The sequence below is a fragment of the Scyliorhinus torazame genome, chromosome 5 (genome assembly GCF_047496885.1).
Source record: "Scyliorhinus torazame isolate Kashiwa2021f chromosome 5, sScyTor2.1, whole genome shotgun sequence".
In the NCBI taxonomy this organism is placed as follows: domain Eukaryota; kingdom Metazoa; phylum Chordata; class Chondrichthyes; order Carcharhiniformes; family Scyliorhinidae; genus Scyliorhinus; species Scyliorhinus torazame.
Window position 1 is genome coordinate 107849225 of NC_092711.1, and position 15592 is coordinate 107864816.

Genomic DNA, 15592 nt, shown 5'->3' on the forward strand with positions numbered 1-15592 from the left:
GATGCAGTTTCTGAAGCTAACATTGGGGGAGATAAACCATCCAGATCATCGTAAGACCATATGATATAGGAGCAGAATTAGCCCATTTGGCCCATCAAGTCTACCCAGCCATTGAATCATGTCTGATATGTTTCTCATCCCCATTCTCCTGTCTTCTCCCCATAACCCATGGAGAGGGGTAGGTAGTGCTGAGGAAGGAGGGATGCTGCAGAAGAACTTGGACAGGCTAGGAGAGTGGGCAAGTAAGTGGCAGATGGAATACAATATGGAAAAGTGAGAGGTTCTGCACTTTGGAAGGAAGAATAGAGGCAGAGACTATTTTCTACATGGGAAAAGGCTTCAAAATCAGAAGCACAAAGGGACTTAGGAGTCTTTGTTCACGATTCTCTAGGTTAACATGCAGGTTCAGTTGGCAGTTGCGAAGGCAAATGCAATGTTACCATTCATGTCGAGAGGGCTCAAATACAAGAGCAGGAATGTACTTCTGAGGCTGTGTAAGTCTCTGGTCAGACCCCATTTGAAGTATTGTGAGCAGTTCTGGTCCCCGTGTCTAAGGAAGGATGTGCTAGCTTTGGAAAGGATCCAGAGGAGGTTCACAAGAATGATCCCTGGAATGAAGAGCTTCTCATATGAGGAGTAGTTGAGGATTCTGGGTCTGTACTCGATGGAGTTTAGAAGGATGAGGACGGATCTCCTGAGTCTTACATAATACCGTGCGGCCTAGAAAGAGTGGACGTGGAGAAGATGTTTCCACGACTAGGAGAAAATAGAACCCGATGGCAAAGCTTCAAACTGAAGGGACGATCCTTTAAAACAGAGATGAGGAGGAATCTCTTCAGCCAGAGGGTGGTGAATCGTGGGACGCATTGCCACAGAAGGCTGTGGAGGTCAAGTTACTGAGTGTGTTTAAGACAGATATGGATAGGTTCCTGATTAATAAGGGGATCAGGGGTTATGGGGAGAAGGCAGGAGAATGGGGATGACTAAATGGCAGAGCAGACTCGATGGGCTGAATGGCCTAATTCTGCTCCTGTATCTTATGGTGTTAATGTAATAAAACATCCCAAGGTGTTTCAGAAAGAAGAATATGACATTGAGTCACATCGGCTGATATTAGGGTAAATGGACAAACCTTGATTGGAGAGGGAGATTTAAACAAGTATCTTTAATCAGTGCTGAGAAGTGGAGACTGCAGGGAGCTTGAGGGAGGCCTTCAAAGAAACTTACGTGTCAAAGATATAAAAAAACACTCAACAGACTGCATTTAACACAAAAACAGATGTTTGATTTTTATCCAGAATATATAACTTTATTAACATCAGCGGAAACACACTCCAATGAACATGATTTAGACATGAATGTCATTCCTAACATAACCAATCATTGTTATATGTGAACTCGCTGGTGTTTCCGCAAGTTTGATTATTGAGTGAATCCCTGGCCACATTCGGAGCAGGTAAATGGGCTCTCCCAAGAGTGAACTCGCCAGTCTGTCAGCAGAGTGGATAACTAGGGAATCCCTTCCCACACACAGAACATAAAAATGGCCTCCCCCTGTTTGAATGCGCTGATGAATTTCCAACTCGGTTGGTCAACCGAATCCTTGCCCACAGTCCCGACATTTAAACGTTTTTTTCCCTGTGTGAACACGCCGGTGTTTCCGGAGTTTATGAATTGGCAAATCCCATTTTACACACAGAGCAGGTGAACGGTCTCTTCTCAGTGTGAACCTGCTGGTGTTTCTGTAGGTTTAATGACTGAGTGAATCCCTTCCCACACTTGGAGCAGGTAAACGGTGACGCCCTGGTGTGACTCCGCTGTTGTTTCCGGAGTGTGAATGAATCAGCAAATCCCTATTTAGACCCAGTGCAGGTGAACGGTCTCTTCCCCCTGTGAACCCGCTGGTGTCTCCGCAAGGTGGATGGATCAGCAAATCCCTTTTTACTCACCGTGCAGGTGAACGGTTTCTTCCCAGTGTGAATTCGCTGGTGTTTCTGTAGGTTTGATGAATTCGCAAATCCCTTTTTACACACAGTGCAGGTGAATGGTCTCTCCCCAGTGTGAACTCGCTGGTGTGTCAGCAGGGTGCATGATTGAGTGAATCCCTTCCCACACTGAGAGCAGGTGAACGGCTTCTCCCCAGTGTGAACTCGCTGGTGTGTCAGCAGGGTGCATGATTGAGTGAATCCCTTCCCACACTGAGAGCAGGTGAATGGTCTCGCCCCAGTGTGAACTCGCTGGTGTAGGTTTGATGAATTAGTAAATCCCTTTTTGCACACAGTGCAGGTGAATGGTCTCGAACCCGCTGGTGTTGCTGTAGGTTTGATGAATTAGTAAATCCATTCCCACGCACCGAGCAGGTGAATGGTCTCTCCCCAGTGTGAACCCGCTGGTGTTGCTGTAGGTTTGATGAATTAGTAAATCCACTCCGACACACAGATCAGGTGAATGGTCTCTCCCCAGTGTGAACTCACTGGTGTTGTTGTAGGTTTGATGAATTAGTAAATCCACTCCCACACACAGAGCAGGTGAATGGTATCTCCCCAGTGTGAACTCACTGGTGAGTCTGCAGGGTGGATGACTGTGTGACTTCCTTCCCACACTTGGAGCAGGTGAACGGTCTCTCCCCATTGTGAACCCGCTTGTGTTGCCGTCAGTTGGATGAATCAGCAAATCCCTTTGTGTACACAGTGAAGGTGAATGGCCTCTCCTGTATGATGGCGCCGATGAAGTTTCAGGCGAGATGGGTAACTGAATCCCTTCCCACAGTCCCCACATTTCCACGGTTTCTCCCCAGTCTGACTACACTTGTGTTCTGACAGGTCAGATGATCGGCTGAATCCTCGTCCACATACAGAACACATGTACGGTTTTCCCCCACTGTGAACAATATTTTTTCCTTTCATTTTTAAACTTTGTTGATGTTCCGATCATATACGGACGATGGTAAATTGGGAGGCTCGTGTGATCTTGATGTGAAGTTGGTTTGTGTTTCCCATATGCAAATCCTTTGAATCTCCTGTGAAATTGATTGAAAACAGAAAATAGGGAGTGAGAGAGAACCACAAAAACACAAAGGCAGGTTGTGAAATTGAGCTGAATGAATCTTGTCATTTGTGGGGCCGGCACTGGGAAAAAGTCACCATGAAAACTGCTGGATTGTTGTAAAAACCCAACTGATTCACTGATGTCCTTCAGGGAAGGGAAGCTGCCAAACTGGAGTCCCACTCACTCACTTATCACCCCTGTGCTCACTGACCTACATTGGGACTCGGCTAAACAACATCTCAATGGAACATTCACACCCTTGTTTGCAAATCTTGCTCTTTGCTATTTCCAGCTACACAGATGTTTAATTCTTGAACCACAGATCAAACACAAATACTTACATTCAGGTCCTGATGAACTGAGTGACTGCCAGATTTTAACGTGAATCTTAGTATTCCAGAGGGAGGTGGGGGAGGGGGAGAAAGCGAGAGAAGGGATTTTATATGTTGACAGGCGGTTGTCCCTCTCCCCACGGACGTTTTGCATTGTTTTCCAAGGGTCACACCAGCCCCAGAGACATGGAATCCCTCACAGGTAAGAGAGCAGAGCACTAAAAGCTCAAAGGTGTTGATAAATGCTCAGACATACTTAGCTGTGAAGCAGTTTCACAGTTTTTCATGTTAACATCTCCCACTGTAGCCTGCAGCTGGAAAGATATCAGAAGCTCTGGAGTCGGAGGAAAATCCCCCAGTTGAGGAGAACGGGGATGATGTCACCACGCAATTGGAGGTGCGTGATGACATCACAGACAGGAAGACTGAACATCTGGATCTGTGCGAACCAGTGATCACCACACATTATGGAAGATGTGATGGTCCTTGAGAGAGTAGAGGAGACTTACCAGAATAGTTCCAGGAATGAGGGATTTTAGTTGCAATGTTAGGTTGGAGAAACTGCGGTTGTTCTCCTTGGAGCAAAGGAGATTCATAGGTGTTCAAGTTTCTGATTGGTCTCAGTAAAGTAGCTAAAGAAACGTTGCTCCTACCAGCTGATTGTAAAAGGATTTCAGGACACAGATTTAAGATTTGGACTAAGAACTACAGGGCAAAATGAGGAAGAAATTTTACAGTGAGTGGTAATGACTTGGAACTCAATGCTTACGCTGAAAGTGCGATAATATCCAGGTCCTGATGTCATAGAATTTACAGTGCAGAAGGAGACCATTCGGCCCATCAAGTCTGCACCGGCTCTTGGAAAGAGCACCCCATCCAAGGTCAACACCTCCACCCTATCCCCATAACCCAGCAACCCCACTCAACACTAAGGGCAATTTTGGACACTAAAGGCAATTTATCATGGCCAATCCATCTAACCTGCACATCTTTGGACTGTGGGAGGAAAGGGGAGCACCCGGAGGAAACCCACGCAGACACGGGGAGGACGTGCAAACTCCGCACAGACAGTGACCCAAGCCGGAATTGAACCTGGGACCCTGGAGCTGTGAAGCAATTGTGCTATCCACAATGCTACCGTACTGATGAATCGAGTGATGCTGTCAGAGTTTGATGTCAGGTTTTGTTTATGTTTCCTGCCTGCAATTCCTTTTCTAATACCCTGAAAATGAAAGTAACAAAAGCCATCTTTGTCAGTCCAAAATCAAAATACAGGAAAAAAATAAACCTATTCTTGGTTTGAGTTTACTTTGTGTAAATCCTCCCTTTCTAACGCCCTGTAAAAGGAGTTTCCACAATTCATTTCTGTCAGCCCAGGATAGAAATTTACTACATTCTTCCCTCCTGCTCCCTGGACCAGGATGACAGCTCATACTCCCTGCTACACTTTACCCTCGTCATCAGCCATTGCTCAATTTCAGGATGACCTTTACTCAAGGTTGTGAGTTTCTGACATGGTTCTTGATATGACTGGACACAGTCGTAGATCTTTAGACACATGGAAGAGGATGTTCCAAGAGGTAGTGAGAACTAAAAAGCAGAATGTCTTTCTCTTCCTTTTCTTCTCTGCCTCAACAATAAGACATTGGGACTCAAAGGCTAATGTAGTTTGATGGTTGTCTTCATTCTGAACAATGGGTAACAAACTCCTCCCAAAACATTGAATAAAAGCAAATTACTGTGAATGCTGGAATCTCAAACCAAAAAGAAAATGCAGGTAAATCTCAGGCCTGGCAGCATCTGTAGGGAGACAAAATAGCTAACGTTTTGAGTCCAGATGACCACTCGAAACGTTAGCTCTTTTCTCTCCCGACAGATGGTGCCAGACCTGCTGAGATTTTCCAGCATTTTCTTTTTGGTTCCTCCCAAAAAATTCTCCCCCTTCAAAACATCCCAAAAGATGTGCTTGTTAGGTGAATTGGACATTCTGAATTCTCCCTCTGTTGTACCCAAACAGGCGCCGGAGTGTGGCGCCAAGGGGATTTTCACAATGCTTCATTGCAGGGTTAATGTAAACTTACTTGTGACAAGAAAGATTTTTAAAAATCATTGCCCCCGACAAAGATGGCGACTCCGCATGTGCCCTGGTGCGCGACCCCAGTAAAGATGGCGGCCGTTCACCCGGGCCGAACATGAGGAGCTGCAGCCCCGCTCAGTACAAATTAGGTCCGGTAAGCTCTTTTCCCAGATTTGCGACTCACACAACATGTTTACGGAGCGTTTCCGCCCACCACGTGCTTCTTTGCTCCCTCCGCACCGTCAATCGCCTCTTACCGATTTCAGATCTGAACAGAGCCGCAATCCATCGCCATTACCCACACTGCACATGCTTCAATCACAGCCCGATCCCGCCCCTCATTCACTCCGATTGGTTGGAGGATCAGCCGCTCTCGATCGGTCCTCCAGACCAGCCTCTACTCTTATTGGTCCGCAGCTGCCGTCAATCCACAAAGTGTTTACAAATCATCCCACCCACCGCCTGACGCTGACTCCGCTTTCCCGGGACAAACAAGGGCCGAGGTCACCCTTGCTCCAAACTGCACCTGTGCACCAAAATCCAGCAACTGCATCGCCCATGCGCCAGACCATTTCACCTGAGGAAGGAGCAGCGCTCCGAAAGCTAGTGACATCGAAATAAACCTGTTGGACTTTAACCTGGTGTTGTAAGACTTCGTACCAGCTCACAATGACCGGGGAGTGATTGACGGCACCTCTCGACCAATAGGAAGAGGGGCGGGGTGGAGGTCCGAGCGGGAGCGACTGCTCCTGCAACCAATCAAAGTGAACGAGGGGCGGGGCTGAGCCCGGATCTTCCTCATTGGCTGATACTCTGCATCATTTTGGAAGCTGATTTGTCTCAAACTCCAGGAGAAAACTGGACCTTTCTGTTTGTGGCTTTAAACAGATGAAACCCTGTAGGTGTGGAGCAAACATTTCAACATTTGTTACTGAAATGTGGGAACTCACCAGATAGGAGCTTCCAAACCCTGGTCACCCTCGCCTGGAAGGACAAGGGCAGCAGACTCTTAAGGAGCAGACTTCCCAGGGAGGCAATGGACAAGCAATCCAGACAGCCAGGGTAATGATTTTGTGATAATAAAAGCAAGATACTGCAGATGCTGGAAATCTAATAAAATCAGAAATTACCGAAGGAGACTCAAAATGTTCATTATTTTTCTCTCTCCACAGATACTGCCAGACCCGCTGAGTTAATGCCACAAATCAGCTGTTTTTATTATAATGGTACCTGAGTTTAAATCCTACCACGGCTGAATTTGAATTCAATAAAAATATTGTGAGCATGGATCAATTGTCATAAAAACTCATCTGGTTCTCTTAATGCCCTTTTGGGAAGGAAATCAGCCATCCTTACCCAATCAGGTCTACATGTGACACGATTCACAAACAATTCAAGGGCGGGACTTCCGGGTGCGGCGATGACCAGCTAAGTCGCACGTTTCGGCACCTCCCGTTTTAACGGACTTTTGGGCTCTTATCGGGAGCCCCAACGGCAATTTTCGAAGGCTAAACCCACTGTGAGGCGACATTTAGGGCAGCACGGTAGCCTTGTGGATAGCACAATTGCTTCACAGCTCCAGGGTCCCAGGTTCGATTCCGGCTTGGGTCACTGTCTGTGCGGAGTCTGCACATCCTCCCCGTGTGTGCGTGGGTTTCCTCCGGGTGCTCCGGTTTCCTCCCACAGTCCAAAGATGTGCAGGTTAGGTGGATTGGCCATACTAAATTGCCCTTAGTGTCCAAAATTGCCCTTAGTGTTGGGTGGGGTTACTGGGTTATGGGGATAGGGTGGAGGTGTTGACCTTGGGTAGGGTGCTCCTTCTGCACTGTAAATTCTATGAAATAGAAGGGAGTCCCCCCGGATGTGAATGGACAGAAGAGATAATAGTGGCCAGATTACGGAGGATCCTCTGGAGCAGCGGCAAAGAAGGGAAGTGAGAAGCAAGATAGCGGCGGAGGGAGGCCAGTTGGTATGGGGCCTGGAACAGCAGGAGTTCCTCCGGCGATGTGTGGAGGAGCTCAAGAAGGAGGTGCTGGCGCCGATGCTGCAGGCGATTGAGGGGTTAAAGGAGGTACAGAAGACCCAAGAGATGGAGCTCCGTGGAGTGAAGGCAAAGGCTGCCGAAAATGAGGACGAGATACAGGGCTTGGTGGTGAAGACGGAGACGCACGAGGCACTGCATAAGAGGTGTATGGAGAGACTGGAAGCCTTGGAAAATAGCTCGAGGAGGAAGAACTTAAGAATCTTGGGTCTTCCCGAAGGGGCAGAGGGAGTGGACGTTGGGGCGTATGTGAGCACGATGCTCCATACCTTAATGGGAGCTGAGGCCCCGACGGGCCCCCTGGAAGTGGAGGGAGCATATCGAGTCCTCGTGAGAAGACCAAAGGCAGGAGAAATACCTCGAGCAATAGTGGTGAGGTTCCACCACTACAAGGACAGGGAGATGGTCCTAAGATGGGCGAAAAAGACACGGAGCAGCAGGTGGGAGAACGCGGTGATCCGCGTGTATCAGGATTGGAGTGCGGAGGTGGCGAGAAGGAGGGCGAGTTTCAATCGGGCCAAGGCGGTGGTCCACAAGAGGAAAGTGAAGTTCGGAATGTTGCAGCCGGCAAGACTGTGGGTTACACACCAGGGTAAACACCACTACTTCGAGACGGCAGAAGAGGTGTGGACATTTATCGAAGAGGAGAAGTTGGACTAGATTGGAGAAAGAGTGTTTGAAATGAAGTAGTGAGGTGGTGGCAAGGAACTGTGAATCAGATGGGGGGGGGGGAGAAGAAGGGGGAAAAAAAAATTCTTTCCCCTCGAAGGGGGGGGGCGGCACGAAGAAATGTGGGCGCCGGTGGGGAAGGAGAGAGGGAGCTGCTCCATCAGGGGCGGGGCCGAGAGGGAAGCGCGGGCTTTGTCCCTGCGCTATGGAAATTGTGGCGGGAAAAGGGGGCGCAGGAAGGAGGGGGCCTCACATGATGGGAGGCTAAGGATAAACGGGGGAAGGCGAGGTCAGCCAGAGTTTGCTGACATCCGGAAGCAATATGGGGGGAGCAACTAAGCTAGAGAGGGATCTAGCGGGGGGAGGGGGTGGTTAACTGGGTTGCTGCTGCTAAGGGGAAGGGGGAGCTGTTACGGGATGGGATGGTCGGGATGGGAGGGCGCCGTCGGGGGGAAAAGCGGGTGTGTGGGAACCGGGTGAGGAGCTGGTCTAAAAAAGGGGATGGCTAGTCGACGAGGGGGGGGGGGTAAAGAGCCCCCCAACCCCGTTGATCACGTGTAACGTGAGAGGGTTGAACGGGCTGATTAAGAGGGCAAGGGTACTTGCGCACCTAAAGAAGCTAAAGGCAGACGTGGTCATGCTTCAGGAGACGCACCTGAAACTGGCGTATCAGGTCAGATTAAGGAAAGGATGGGTGGGACAGGTATTCCACTCGGGCTTGGATGCGAAAAATAGAGGGGTGGCAATACTGGTGGGGAAACGGGTATTGTTTGAGGCGAAGACCATAGTGGCGGACAGTGGGGGTAGATACATGATGGTGAGTGGCAGACTGCAAGGTGAGGCAGTGGTGCTGGTGAATGTATATGCCCCGAACTGGGATGACGCAAACTTTATGAAGCGTATGTTGGGGCGCATCCCGGACCTGGAGATGGGAAAGTTGGTAATGGGGGGGGGGACTTCAACATGGTGCTGGACCCAGGGCTGGACCGGTCCAGATCTAGGTGCTTAAGGGCTGTATGGAGCAGATGGGAGGAGTGGATCCCTGGAGATTTACTAGGCCTAGGAGTAAAGAGTTTTCCTTCTTCTCCCATGTCCACAAAGTGTACTCCCGGAGAGACTTCTTTGTCCTGGGAAGGTTGCTGATCCCGAAGGTGGCAGGAACGGAGTATTCGGCTATAGCCATTTCAGATCATGCCCCACATTGGGTAGATCTGAAAGTAGGAGAGGAAAAGGAACAGCGCCCACTCTGGAGATTAGATATGGGACTGTTGGCGGACGAGGGGGTATGTGTAAGGGTGAGGGGATGTATTGAAAGGTACCTAGAGATTAATGATGACGGAGAGGTCCAGGTGGGAGTGGTCTGGGAGGTGCTGAAGGCGGTGGTTAGAGGGGAGCTGACCTCCATAAGGGCCCATAAGGGGAAACAAGAGGGTAAAGAAAGGGAGAGATTGTTGAGGGAGATTTTGAGGGTGGATAGGCAATATGCGGAGGCTCCAGATGAAGGGCTATACAGGGAAAGACGGAGATTGCACACGGACTTTGACTTGTTGACCACGGGTAAGGCGGAGTCACAATGGAGGAAGGCACAGGGAGTGCAGTATGAATATGGAGAGAAGGCGAGCCGGCTGCTGGCCCAACAACTTAGGAAGAGGGGGGCGGCGAGAGAGATCGGAGGGGTTAGAGACGAGGAGGGAAAGATGGAACGGGGAGCGGAGAGGGTGAACGGGGTGTTTAAGGTATTTTACGAGAGGCTATATAAGGCTCAACCCCCGGAAGGGAAAGAGGGAATGATGCGTTTCCTAGACCAGCTGGAGTTCCCGAAGGTTGAGGAACAGGAGATGACAGGACTGGGAGCGCAGATTGAGGTGGAGGAGGTGGTAAAAGGAATTGGGAACATCCAGGCAGGGAAGGCCCCGGGACCGGATGGGTTCCCGGTGGAGCTCTATAGGAAATACGTGGACCTGCTGGCCCCACTTCTGACGAGAACCTTTAATGAGGCTAGGGAAAGGGGGACACTACCCCCGACGATGTCGGAGGCGACGATATCGCTGATCCTGAAAAGAGACAAAGACCCGCTGCAGTGCTGGTCATACTGGCCTATTTCCCTCTTGAACGTAGATGCCAAGCTTTTGGCCAAGGTGATGGCGACGAGGATAGAGGACTGTGTCCCTAGGGTGGTGCATGATGATCAAACGGGGTTTGTTAAAGGGAGGCAATTGAATGCTAATATACGGAGGCTGCTGGGGGTGATGATGATGCCCCCACCGGAGGGGGAGGCGGAGATAGTGGTGGCGATGGATGCAGAGAAAGCATTTGATAGAGTGGAGTGGGACTACCTGTGGGAAGTACTGAGGAGATTTGGATTTGGAGAGGGGTTCATTAGATGGGTTCAGCTCCTGTACAGGGCCCCGGTGGCAAGTGTGATTACAAATAGGCAACGATCTGACCACTTCCGACTATATAGGGGTACAAGACAGGGATGTCCCCTGTCCCCATTACTGTTTGCATTGGCAATTGAGCCACTGGCCATAGCGCTGAGGGGCTCCAGGAAGTGGAGGGGGGTACTTAGAGGAGGAGAAGAGCATCGGGTGTCATTATACGCGGATGATTTGTTGTTGTATGTCGCGGACCCAGTGGAGGGGATGCCTGAGATAATGCAGACACTCAGGGAGTTTGGAGAATTTTCAGGATATAAATTGAATATGGGGAAGAGTGAACTGCTTGTGATGCACCCCGGGAACAGGGCAGGGGAATAGACGATTTACCGTTGAGGAGGGTAACAACGGATTTCCGGTATTTGGGGATCCAGGTGGCCAGGAACTGGGGAACCTTGCATAAGCTTAACTTGGCACGACTGGTAGAGCAGATGGAAGAGGACTTTAGGAGGTGGGACATGGTGCCCCTGTCATTGGCGGGCAGGGTGCAGGCGGTTAAAATGGTGGTTCTTCCAAGGTTTCTTTTTGTGTTCCAGTGCCTCCCTGTACTGATTACAAAGGCCTTTTTTAAAAAGGTGGACAAGAGTATTATGAGCTTTGTGTGGGCTGGAAAGACCCCAAGAGTAAAGAGGGGGTTCCTGCAGCGCAGTAGGGACAGAGGGGGACTGGCACTGCCAAGTCTAAGTGATTATTATTGGGCCGCCAACGTGTCAATGATATGTAAGTGGATGAGGGAAGGGGAAGGAGTGGCGTGGAAAAGACTGGAGATGGCATCCTGTAGGGGAACTAGCCTAAAAGCACTGGCGACGGCGCCGTTGCCGTTCTGCCCGAAAAAATACACCACAAACCCAGTGGTGGTGGCAACTCTGAAATTTTGGGGGCAGTGGAGATGACATAAGGGAGTAACGGGTGCCTCAGTGTGGTCCCCGATAAGGAACAATCATAGGTTTGTCCCGGGAAGGATAGATGGGGGATTTAAATCTTGGCAGCGAGCAGGAATTGCGAAATTGAAGGACTTGTTCTTAGACGGGACGTTCGCGAGTCTGGGAGCACTGACAGAAAAATATGGGCTGCCACCTGGGAATGCATTTCGCTTTATGCAAGTGAGGACATTTGTGAGGCAACAGGTGAGGGAATTTCCACAGCTCCCGGCGCAAGAGATCCAGGACAGAGTGATTTCGGGGGCATGGGTGGCTGATGGCAGGGTGTCAGATATATATAGGGAAATGAGAGACGAAGGGGAGACGATGGTGGAGGAGCTGAAGGGAAAATGGGAGGAGGAGCTGGGGGAAGAGATAGAGGAGGGGCTGTGGGCAGATGCCCTAAGTAGGGTAAACTCTTCGTCCTCGTGTGCCAGGCTCAGCCTGATACAATTCAAGGTTCTACACAGGGCGCATATGACTGGAGCAAGGCTGAGTAGATTTTTTGGGGTGGAGGATAGGTGCGTGAGATGCGCGGGAAGCCCGGCGAACCACACCCACATGTTCTGGTCATGTCAGGTATTGCATGGGTTCTGGGTGGGTGTGGCAAAAGTGAATTCAAAGGTGGTGGGGGTCCGGGTTGAACCAGGCTGGGGGTTGGCTATATTTGGGGTTGCAGATGAGCCGGAAGTGCAGGAGGCGAGAGAGGCCGATGTTTTGGCCTTTGCATCCCTAGTAGCCCGGCGAAGGATTCTACTTATGTGGAAAGAAGCTAAACCCCCGGGTGTGGAGGCCTGGATAAACGACATGGCAGAGTTCATAAAATTGGAGCGTATAAAGTACGCACTGAGAGGTTTGGCTCAAGGGTTCACCAGGCGGTGGCAATCGTTCCTCGACTATCTCGCAGAGCGATAAGGGAAAATAGGAAAGGTAGCAGCAGCAACCCAGGGGGGAGGGCGGGGGGGCGGGGGGGGGGGACTCATTTGGGTCCTCAGGGGTTTTATGTGTGTGTTTATATATTAGTTATTTATATTAGATTTTACTAAGTTACTGTTTTAGTTACTATTTCTGTTGTTTCTTATTTTGTTGTTGGCATTTGCCGTTAGTTAGCATATTATTTATTTAAAAAACGATCAATGTATATATTATTACAAAGTTGTAAAATGGGAAATTTTTGTTTTTGTTTGATCGAAAAACTTTAATAAAATATATATATATATTTTTAAAACAATTCAAGGGCTAAAGGAATAACTGAGCAGACGGGAAATGTCCCCATTAGAATAAGGAGTCTTCCTGGTCAGCAGAAGTGTTAGGCCAGGTTAGGGAGAAGGTTGATACTGCCATCATTGTGAACAACACAAAGTATTGTGTTATATATTGTAAATAACACAAAGGATAGAGAACCTAGTGGAGTGGTGTAGCGACAACAATCTCTCCTTCAATGCCAGCAAAACTAAAGAGCTGGTAATTGACTTCAGGAAGCAAAGTACTGTACACACCCCTGTCAGCATCAACGGGGCCGAGGTGGAGATGGTTAGCAGTTTCAAATTCCTAGGGGTGCACATCTCCAAAAATCTGTCCTGGTCCACCCACGTCGACGCTACCACCAAGAAAGCACAACAGCGCCTATACTTCCTCAGGAAACTAAGGAAATTCGGTATGTCCACATTGACTCTTACTAACTTTTACAGATGCACCATAGAAAGCATCCTATCAGGCTGCATCACAGCCTGGTATGGCAACTGCTCAGCCGAGGACCGCAAGAAGCTTCAGAGAGTCGTGAACACCGCCCAGTCTCCCCACAACAGCCTTCCCATAACAGCCTCCCCGAACAGGCACCGGAATGTGGCGACTAGGGGCTTTTCACAGTAACTTCATTGAAGCCTACTTGTGACAATAAGCGATTTTCATTTCATTTCATTTCAGTCCATCACACGAACCTGCCTCCCATCCATTGACTCCATCTACACCTCCCGCTGCCTGGGGAAAGTGGGCAGTATAATCAAAGATCCCTCCCACCCGGCTTACTCACTCTTCCAACTTCTTCCATCGGGAAGGAGATACAGAAGTCTGACAACCATGCACGAACAGACTCAAAAACAGCTTCTTCCCCACTGTTACCAGGCTCCTAAATGACCCTCTTATGGACTGACTTCATTAACACTACACCCTGTATGCTTCATCCGATGCCAGTGCTTATGTAGTTACATTGTATATGTTGTGTTGTCCTATTATGTATTTTCTTTTATTCCCTTTTCTTCTCATGTACTTAATGATCTGTTGAGCTGCTCGCAGAAAAATACTTTTCACTGTACCTCGGTACACGTGATAATAAACAAATCCAATCCAATCTCCTGTACCTTGTGAATCAGATTTAACGGGGTGAATTTATATATATTTTCTGTATTGGACAATCACATTTAAATCTGGGGCTCAGGTGACGATATGAATTTGTGTTAGGTGACAAGATGTAGATCCATGTTTTATCCCTCGATGCCTTACACCCAGAGTGACAGTATTTCAGAACCAGTTGTGAAGCATGAATTCATCCTCAAAAGGACCACAAAAGTTCTATCACGGGAGAATCCACTGGAAGAATAGCTGCCCCTGTATATGGGAGCAATAGAATCTGTGAGGAACAGCTCCTCCAATCACAGATTCTGTCTCTCCCAATGTTGTTGCTTCTGCAGAGACAGAATCTGTGATTGGAGGAACAGCTTTGTCGTCCATTTTGAGGAAAGAAGCTGGCTGACGTACTGCCTGAGTCAGTGCTGTGTGGAGGAACCGTGTCTCCCTGGGACACAACTAGAGGGTTTCACAGCAGTGTGAGCTTTGGAAGGAGACGCAGACACGTAGAGCTTTCCCTTCTGCTGAGCAATATTTCATTATTTTTATACATCCCAGGAGGTGGGGTGCACAGCTCAGGAATTGGAGTAATCTCCACTGTGAACTTACTCACTAATCACATCTGTCAAATTAGGAGTTGAGATCCAGGTTTCATTCTTCACTGCTGTTATTTGCAATAGAACGCTCACAGACAACATACAAAACCCCCGGTCTGAGCTGATCTCAGTGGGTGCAGTGAGGTTATCGATGGGTTTTGAATGTAAATCCACACAATAAAGATCAGAATTGGGTGAGTTTTTTCCTGCTTCACCGTCTGATCCAATAAACACTCGGCACCTATTCAGTTACCTTGCGTCAGATAGTTTGAATTCTCATTTTGGAAATGGAGTAAGGATCTTTTTAAATAAATTAACCAAAACATCTTATTTATTGATTTCAATTTAAAACATGTAATATGTACGCAGTCTTTGGTATTTGTGCTATCTTCTCTACGAAAAGAAGTAAACTAAAAAAATACTCAACACAAATACTGACGATGATGTGATTATGTGACTACATCACTTAATAAAGGAGTTAGTGAGAGTGGAAAAGGAGACCCTGGAAACCAAAAATTAACTCCTGAAAATCAAAGAGCATCTCTCGAGAAAATCTCAAGAAGACCCATTGAAAAACATATATATTAAGCCCTGCAGTTGGATCTTTCAGACACTCAATTGTTGATTATGCACCAAAGATTGATTTAGAATTGAAGCAAAAGTTCAGAAATTTATTCTAAACAGGTTTCTGCTGAGAGTTCCTGGATTAAGGGGAAAGATCACAGATGGTGCTTTTAAAAATAGACACTGTGGCCCCCACAATAAATGCCATTTTCAGCATATTGAGTTCCAGCAGTTATAGGGATTAACATCAGCAGGAACCAAATATTGTCAGACTGTCAATACTAAACAACAGCAACAACAGCAGAATCCAACCCCTGCAGTCATTTATGAACTTGCTGATGTCTCTGGAGGCATCGTGACTGAGTGAATCCCTTCCCACACACACAGCAGTTGAATGGTTTCTTAGTGTGAGTGCGTTGGCGTGTCAGCAAGTTGAAAGACTTTGCGAATCCCTTCGCACACACTGAGCAGGTAAACGGTTTCTCCCCAGTGTGAGTGCGCTGGTGAGCAGTGAGGTTGGACGACGGATTGAATCCCTTCCCACACACGGAGCATGTGAATGGT